The following is a 9,685-nucleotide window of genomic DNA, read 5'->3' on the forward strand; positions in this document are numbered from 1 at the left end:
GAATCTAATGATGGTGAAGAAGCAAATATTTCTAATGCTATTTGAGGATGAACTTTTCTTCCCTGAAGAAATGCCTATGCATGTGAGACAACAGAAAATGAAAGAGTTAGATGCTAAGAAGAAAAAGGATTATTCTGATAATCTCTGGAATGCTCATTGGAAAGATGATGCATATCCTATTTCCAGAACACAGGATGTTGCACATCTGGAAATAACATAATAAAAGATTATAAATTCTGATATGCTGAATCATTTGAAAGCATCAAATTCAGTTGTCAGATCCTTACACACAGCTCATGAAACAACTACTACTCAAATCAATCAGATTAAAGAATCATTGATTGCTTTAAAGCTGTTTACTCATCAGGAAATTTGGAAACAAATTTCATCAATAGTTGTTAGGAAAACTGCAATTGAAGCCCGACAAGCTAGATTGGAAGCTAAACAAACTCAAATCTCTGATCAACTTACATAAGTACGGAATTCAATAAAGCTGATTCTTTCTTGGTGATGATGCCAAAAAGGGGGAGAAAATTATTAAATCTAAATGCAAGCAGTTGACATTGACAAATACAGATGATAAAAATCTTGATGGAGGTAATAAGTGGTGACAGAAGGATAGTAAAAGTAGAAGAGGTGAAGAGCCAGTTGGAGTTAGTGGTTCATCAAAAGCAATCACTAGATTTTAGTCTAGACAAGGTGGAGAAAGTAAGAGAAATGAAAGAGGAGTTGAAGATTTGACTGTGACTAATAAAATGTAACAATCTTCATGAGTTACAACTGCTGTTGATGAAGATCAAGGTATTCTGGAGAGAGAAGTTGGTGCTGAAGCAAGTCATTATCTTCAAACTCTGAAAGTTAAAGGAAGAAAGACAATTCTGTTCTACAAGGATCCAAAGAGTCAATTATTTGACACTGAGGTGAGTAGAAGAATATTTGCATAATAAAATTCTGGAGTTAATCTTGAACGACTAAGGCAAATTGAGGAAGACTTCAAATGTTGATATTGCTTTTATTTCTCCAGTACTTTATGAAGATGATCCTTCTAACAGAGCAACTAGAGGTATAGTTATAAGGGAAATCAGTCAGACAGAAGATGAAAAATCTCTCAGATCACAAATTATTGGAACTGCTGATAAGAAGCTTAAAGAAAAAGAGAAGATAGAAGAATAGGCAAAGATTTTAAAGCCTAAAGGCAAAGCTGTTGCAAAGAAGATGTCTGTATCTAAGGAATCTAAATCTGAAACATTGATAGATCCAATCTATAGAGTAGTTCAAGCTCATGATACTGAAGAAAATGTGAAAAAGAAGAAGAAATTAGTCAAGCTCACCAAAGAAGCAAGATTTATGAAGCTTTTTGAGCTGAAGAACTGGAATTAACCGCTGACATTGCTCAAGTTAAAGAAGCGGTTCAGGAAGAAGATTAAAGTCTGATATAAACTTAAGCAAGATTGAGTATGCATACCTGATTTTTGCATTTAGATAGTTTTGACATCATCAATTGGAATTTGTCCATATTTCCATAAAGAATAAGTAGTGGGAGATTGCTAGGAGCAATTGATGATATCAAGTAGAAACTATCAGAATTTCACTTCAGAACTTATATTAATGGATGATGATGATGTCAATGGATCACTATGCCATATATGGCTTATCTGAACATTTGGGGGGGTGTTACCTTAGATTATTTTACCCTATCACAACACCTACACTATGCGCGTTACTAAAGCTATAGTACTGTATTGAGGTGTTAAGTAGATATAACATGATATGATGTGTTGCTATAGACTAAGAATAAAACAAAATTTATATAACATGATATGATGTGTTGCTATAGACTAAGAATAAAACAAAATTTAAATTTAAATTTAACCTAAAAATAGAATTTATTTTTATAAATATTTGATTTGGATAAAATAATTCATTGATTTGTCCCGAAAAGTAAGATTATATCAAATAATTATATATTTATATTTTATAACCACAAAAAAAGTTCATTTAAATTAAAAATTAAAAGATTAAATTTTAATAGTTAGTTTAATAAATCTAATAAATTTTATTAAAATGAGTGAAATATCTATTTATAGATAAATATCTTAAAGGGAGTAATAGTTTTAATTTTTTACAAATAATTAAATTAATTGTCTTCTTAAATTATATATAATGTGTAGAATTAAAAAAATTAAATATTTAAATAATTTAAAAACAAGTAAATGGTGAATATTAAATGGGTTGGTCCTGTGAAATCTTGTTTGGGCTTGGGCGGCCAAATTTTTAACAAAGCGGGTATTGATAAATAAAATTTCCCCCTACTCGATTCTCTACTCTCGGCGACTGTGAAAGAAGGAAAATTAGGCTTTGAAGCCACAGATTTATGTTTCAAGCGGCAGGTTCGATTGGTGTTCACTTAAGGTTTAGAGCATAGAATTTGAGTTCAATTAGAGTTAAAGCATATCATTCATGTTTCGATTTGGGTTGGACCACAACAGTTCGAAAAAGATTTGGGTTGAAGCTCTTCATCAATTTCAAGCTATAATGGGTTTGATTTTGAGGTATAAATTCTCTTCCCTATTCGAATTAACATGTATGGGTGTGAGGTTTTATGTATGTTTGAGTTACTTTGTTTGAGTTACTTTGTATTTATTTTATTTAGGTTGAAGATCTGTGGTTTTGAGGTAAAGATTAGGTTAATTTGGCCTAATGGTTGTCCTAAGGGATGTTTAAATAGGACCAAGGAAGTAAAAGATTTGGTTTGAAAATGTTATGTTCTAGCATACATCCTGATTCATGTTTACAACATCAAACAAAATCAAAATTTCTATATTGTATCTTTAATACCTGGTTTGATGAGTTTCTCTGGTTTGTGCAGGAAGATGAAATTTCAGCATCCCCTATACTAGCTCCAAAGAGGAAGGATGCGCCCAAAGAAGAACCTGTTGATAAAAGTCCTTTAAAACCTATTTCTTCAGCATCTACTTGCGGGACCTCTTTTACTTCTAAGTCTGCAAAGGGAAAGAGAAAGGTATCTTCTGATGATGCAAAGGTTGTTATAATTGTTCCTTCTAATAAAGCGAAGACGGAAAAAATAGGTTTGCACTTGCGTCCTTGTTTAAATTTATGCTTAATACCTGCTTTCGGGATCTAGTATATAGCACCTTAGGGGTTCAAACAAGGGTTTTTTTTGTTCTTCGATGGAAAAGGTGACTATCGACTTGACCTTGGTGATAAATGATAGTAATAGAATCACATTACATAGAAAGCAATCCTAGGTAGGGTAGATAATTGTTGTGTTTTAGCTATTTTTTTGCTCTATATCTGAATCCTTTTTTAGGATGTCAAACCCGTTAAAGAAGAACCAGTCTCCAGTTCAAAAAGGAATGTGCCAAAAAAAGGTTCATCTTCAGCACCCGTCGAATCCGGTTCAACAGTTACTGGTCCTGTCACGGAAGATGAAATTAGTGCCGTCTTGACACAGGAAAAACCGGTGACCACACAGGATCTTGTTGCCAAGTTCAAATCTAGACTAAAATGCAAAGAGGTATTTTGTTATTATTTATTTAATTTATCAGAACTTTCTCAGTGCTATTTCTGAAGGTAATTCATATAAAGGATGTAGGAAAAATGAGTCTCCAATGAACAATCTGTTCTCATTATAATTAGCAGCTGAAACACTTTTTCATTCTAATGAATGTGATTCTTTTAGCAGTAAATTTCCAGTGATTTGTCCATCACAATGATTATTTATAGATCTAAGGTCACTTTTATGGGTAGTTGTGGAGGCAGGCTCTTGTGAATCTCAAATTCGTTGAGCTTAGGGTTTAGTGGTCGCTCTACACTCTTTCCATGAGGTTTAAATATGTACATTCTTGGTTGGGGTTTTTGAACTTTTATAGTTCGATATAGGAGAGTGTGTGCTCCTGTCCTTTGGGGAAGATGTCTATAATTTGAATCTGTTGTTAAAAATGTTAAAGGTTGGAAACACAGTGCATGTTCTTTGTCCTCTCATATTTATCCTATGTTGTTAATGAATGAAATTCTTGGGGGAAGAAGTGTATTGTTTCTGTGGTTTGGTGCACTTTTAATTTGATAGTAAAATTGGGGGTTGTTTGATAAACTGAACCTTTTTGCTGATTAAGTATCATTTGTTAGGAAGTCAAGTTATTAAATATTCTAGGAAAAGGAAGTATCAGCATGCTAGAAAATGTGATTGACTTTTGTCTTTACCTCTTTCACATGTATACATTCCAGGAGCGATCACTAATTCTATGTGGTATTTTTTCAGGTATGCAACATTAGCACCTCTTTTACGTCACAGGTATGCCTATTCCACCTGCTTCTTTGAGTTTTAAATTTGGTGAGCTTGCTGTAATTGCAAGCTTCATGTGTAATTACAAACTTATTGTAGTACGAGCTTGATGTTGTGCCCTTTATTCCCCATATTTTTTAACAGGCAAAAAACACTGTAATTCAGAAAAGTGTCTGATAGAAGGTCATGAGAACAATTTACCAGGTAATGTCAAAGTAGCAGGGCTTTGCAAGGATTGAATGATGTATTGGCTATACTTAAGCTAGATTACGAAGATGGATTAACAAAGTATTCGTTCATATCAAGGTACTGATTTTTCCTTTGATTTTGTGTTTGGGTATTTTGAATTCTGTATCTTGAGAAAGAACTTATCCTAATGGCATCACTACATGCAGAACCTCGGTTGGTAAAGAAAGGGGAGAGAAATTGGAAGGAATTTTTCAGAGACTGTCAGTAACCAAAATGTTTGAGGATGTTGGCTCCCATGTGACTGCCAGCATTTGCAGCGCCAAATTAGCAAGTGATGGTGATGAACTGCTAAAAGAACTCCAGTGTACTGCCGATTCAAGTAAATACTCGATATTGTCCCCACCAGAAACTCGGTTATTAACTCGTTATTAACTGATATTGTTGATGTAGATATAGAGAGCCGTACATATGTCTGTCTACAATCAACGAGGATGATTAATTCTTTAGATAAAACTTGATTTATTTTATTGTAATAATTCATGATTTCATATTTATTGATTTAAATTGAGTTATCATTGTAATTATTTTTGGAGTATCTCAATTTATTTTTGGATTTAAATATTTGACTAATTATGATTATATTTTTGAAAATAAAAGGAAAAAGGAACAAAACAAATTATTGAATATAAATTTTTAAGAATTGTAAGATCTATTGCAACACATTACGTATATTACTATAGAGACCAAAGTACGTTGCTATTAAGATATATTGTAACAGGATTTGTTGTTTGCAATAAAGTAGCTTCTATGTTGCTATAGATACCTATACTAACTAGCTACGAGTCAACATAACTTTGATGTTGTATTAGCCCTTTTTGGCCCTTAAGCAATATTTTTCCGGCTCTATAGCAACATAGTTAGGGTGTTGCTTAAAGCAATCTATGGCGTAGTGTGATGATATCGACGGATGATAATATCAACGGATGATAATATCAACGGATGATGATGTCAATGGATGATTAAATAAGTATTTGTCAAATCAGTTGATCTTCGATAAGTAAACGGAAACAGGAACTCAAGGCGGCGAAGGACTTTATCTCATAAGCAATTATATAGGCTTCCTTGTTGTTGATAGAATATGATTCCTTATACATTATGTAGTCGTGCTCTATATAAAGCACATATTTGGTTCATGCTATATGTATTGTGACATTGTTATATCTTTCGAATAACCTTGCAGCTCTCAAGGATAATTGTTCATCCTTTCAAGAGAGTACGTTTGTAATAAGTTTTTATCATTTAATATAAAAATTGTTGATTATGTTGAAGTTTGTTGAATAGATTGTATTAAATTGTATTCATTCCCCCTATACATTTGATTAAGGGCCTAACACATTACATTTCTATACTTAAATTAATGTACTTTGATTGAATTAAAAGTTGCCTTTGACAGGATAGTTATAAAACTGTACTACGGGTAATTTATGAATTATATGAGAAATATGAATGGTCTAGAAGGGATTTAACCATCTGTTAAACAAGTTTAAAGCAGAATGTCTAACTCAAGAATAATCTTGGTTTGGATAACTCCATATATAAAATAAAGAACTTGCAAATAACCTATATTTCACTAGAATCCGCTCAGAATATTGATTGGTATATACATAATGATCTTGGTAGGTGCAGTGAAGAAGACGTCAACAGAAGTCGGAATGAAGTTTATTAATATGTTTAGGCGACAGAGGAATAAGGTTGAAGTCATCCAAAATAATTATTAGGGTTAGTATGAATACCTGAAGGATTCTAAGTGAAGCTGAATGGATAATATAGAAGACTTAACAGTGGTTTGTGTAGTATAATATGAAGACCTGAGAGCGAAACTAGTCATTTATGAATCAGACCAATTGCACTAGGCGTTAATGATCCGTGAAGGGAACTACGTATTATTTTCAAAAAGACTGTTATATGGTATTCATAATAAATATTAATGTGAAATAATTTAAATATGAAGACCTGAAGATCAAAATATTTGAAGAGAGAAGACCGAAGACTTGAAGATACAGATGACTATAGCTCACGGCATACATGAATGGGTTAAAGGCTTGAAAATGACTCAAGTACAAAATCCTAACTTGGTATTGTTGATTTGTATAATCAAAAGCAAGGTTATTTGGTCGATTTGGAGCCTTAGTAGCTTCTAAACTTGAGCATTGTCAATTTGTAATTCTCTAGGAAGTGTTAAGTCACCATCAACCCTCATATCTCTTACATTGGTCAATTTCTAAGGGGTTAAGGTTTCTATTATTGAATAAGAGAAATACAAGGCTGATTACTAGCTTCATTTCAAGTGTATTGTCGATTTGTAAGGTGAAAGTTCAAGGAAATTACAAGACAAGTCACCATCAAGCTTCTCTCTCATCCTATGGTCGAATTCTAAGTAAATAAAGATCGCATTATTCATTTCCAGCTATCTATATAATATATTGTTGACTTTCACTTGCCACAAGTAGACAAGGTCAATTAGTAGCTCCAAGTGGACCCATGTGGTTGATTTCAAGACCTTGTATGCTTGTACTGTCGATTTCTAGCTCTCAATAAAGTGTGTTGTCGATTAGGAGTTACAACTTTGTATGGTCGACTTCTAGTAAATGCAAAGATTCATTGTCGATTTCTAGCACTTCTTTGGTCGAATTTTAGGTTTCCAAGTTCAAATAAATGGACTACAATCTTATCTTCTCAATCAAGCCACATCAATATATACTCATCAGATATTTGCAGGAACAAGTAGTCTTATCAAGCTTACAGTAATGAAACTCTACATAATTCTTTTTTATGAGAGCTAGTTTGATTATTTTAAGGTTTTTACACCATAAAGACTTACACAGCTACATTCAAAAGCTTTAGATCTATATTTTGATAGGTTATTTGATAAGGTCTTTAGGTTGTTTAAGTAATAAGAAGAACCCAATGTTGATAGCTTATTACATCAGTTCTTTTTATATTTGTTGCTTCCAATATTTTATATTTGGAGTTGTAAGTAAACCCTCGTGGTTATTTTTCTTAATATAATAAATTAACCTTGAATATAGTGTTTAGTCATTTTAGTTTTGATTCCGCTGCTTATACTTTGATAAAAATGATTAAATTACATTCACCCCATGTAATTGAACTCTAGACCTGGAAATTGGTATAAGAGCTTGTTAATTGATATTTAGAACAAATATATTAGATTGACAAGTTTTATAAGTATTTTAGTTATACGGAGACCATAAGTGCTTTCGTGGATATATATCTTATTTTGGGATTGTCGGTTTGACATGATTGGATTTTGGTATCATAGACTGACTAAGATAGTTGTATTTTGAGATAGTATATTGAAAAAATTTCTCGAATCTAAAATTATGAGTTATCGGAAAGTTAGTAGTATTAAGGTTCCTCAGTTCGACAAATTACGGTATAATTTATGGAAGAAAAAGATGTTTTTATACATCCGAGATTCAAATCTAAAATATATGAATATCTTATAGAACGGAAGACATGTGCCTATGAATGAAAATCCAAGCGATGCTGGAACACAAGTTCTATGTCCTGAAGCTGAATGGACTGCAACAAAAAAAGAGTTAATTGGACTGGATGAAGGCCTACAACTTATTTTGATGGATTCTATGGATAATGATACGCGTCACCAAAATATGATTTGTGAGAATGCAAGGCACGTGTGGGAAACCATACAATTGTTGATGGAAGGAACTGAAGACGTTAGTAAAAATCGACTGGAGATTTTGACTCCACAACATGAGGTTTTTTAAGTATTGACCAGAAGAAAGTATTATCCAAGTTTTTGAAAGGCTAAATAAATTGTTGAATAAGTTGGGTATACATGGCAAGATTTTCCTCAAAAAGAATTCAACAGAAAGTTCTTGCAGACCTTGCCTCACCATTTTAAGAATAAAGCTTCATCAATTAGTGAACGTGCTGACTTCGAGACCATGAAACATTAGAAATTATACGGTAAGATAAAAACACATGAGATGGAGGAAGAACAAATAAAAATCATCTATAATGCTAGTATAGTTGATAACAAGAATTCTGAATTGCTCAAGACCACTGCGCTTGTTACAAGTGACTACAAAGAGCTAGATATAGTTGTTGTAAAACCAAATTCTAAATCTGAAATGCTCTTTGAAGTTGAGATCAATGATGGAAACCTCTCTAGTATTTCATTTGACTGTTATACCACTGAGGAGTTATAGAGTATGGAAGATCTTACTACGGCCAACCTTGTAGGGATGCTCAGTAACATAAGGTTCAGAAGGAAGCAAGGCTTTAGAGGTTCCGAAAGAAACAATCGTGAACAAAGGTCAAATTCAACTGGCTACAAAACAGGGTTGGTTGATAGAAGCAAGTTCATATGCTATAATTATGATGAGGTTGGGCATTTTTCCACTGTATATAGAAAGCCACAATAAGCTAGGGACAAAGGAAATATTTATCAAAAAAGGATTCTGGAAGCTCAAACAAGTATCCAGTGAAATTTTATATACCTGAACAAAAAAGCTAGGATGACACCGATGATAAAAAAGAGAAATTTGGAAATCTAGTACTAATGGCATAATCTTCTTCACAGATACAATTTCCAACTATTTGTGCTTTACCTACCGATAATCTATATGAGAATGAACACTATGTTGCTTTTAGACAAACTATCTTAGAGTGTGACAATGCAGTTTCTTATGTAAAACTATGATAGTGTCGAGCAATATACTGCCATAAGAGAATTCCATATAAACGTTAGTATTACACTGAGGTCCACCAGAGAGACTGTAGGTGAATTATAAGAAAAACTAAAGAAAGTCCAAATTAAAAATGATAAGATAGTTCTTGATAACGTTACTTTGGAAAATCTTAAGCAGACAAATAAATATTTAGAGATTAAGATTAAAAAACAATTTAAGACAGAGGAAGAGCTCCGGAGGAAGAATACAAAGTCAGATAAAAAATTGCATGGTTTCACTAATGGTGTTAATATTGCTAAGAAGCTCATAAATGCTCATGTAGTTGGTGCAAAAGTTGGGATATGTCTAGACTATGACGAACTTGGAAAAGTTTCTAAGAATGAGTAGTTGAGGATGACCCTAAAGAGAAAGTTTCCACCCTCTAGTACACCTCATGTTCTCAAAGAGAGTAATA

General features: G+C 32.8%; 1 long non-coding RNA gene across 2 annotated transcripts; it reads left to right on the plus strand.

Annotated features, from left to right (window-relative positions):
* The first annotated feature begins 2,276 nt into the window (after positions 1-2,276).
* On the plus strand, positions 2,277-5,165 carry LOC141667693 (uncharacterized). 2 transcript variants are annotated; one of them, XR_012552747.1, is made up of 6 exons: positions 2,277-2,552; positions 2,870-3,022; positions 3,332-3,538; positions 4,283-4,315; positions 4,451-4,612; positions 4,702-5,165. It is a non-coding gene; the product is annotated as an uncharacterized LOC141667693 (long non-coding RNA). The 2 variants fall into 2 exon arrangements; XR_012552746.1 differs by having other exon boundaries at positions 2,870-3,538.
* Positions 5,166-9,685: the final 4,520 nt, after the last annotated feature.

This window comes from Apium graveolens, chromosome 6 (genome assembly GCF_009905375.1).
Source record: "Apium graveolens cultivar Ventura chromosome 6, ASM990537v1, whole genome shotgun sequence".
NCBI classification, from domain to species: Eukaryota; Viridiplantae; Streptophyta; class Magnoliopsida; order Apiales; family Apiaceae; genus Apium; species Apium graveolens.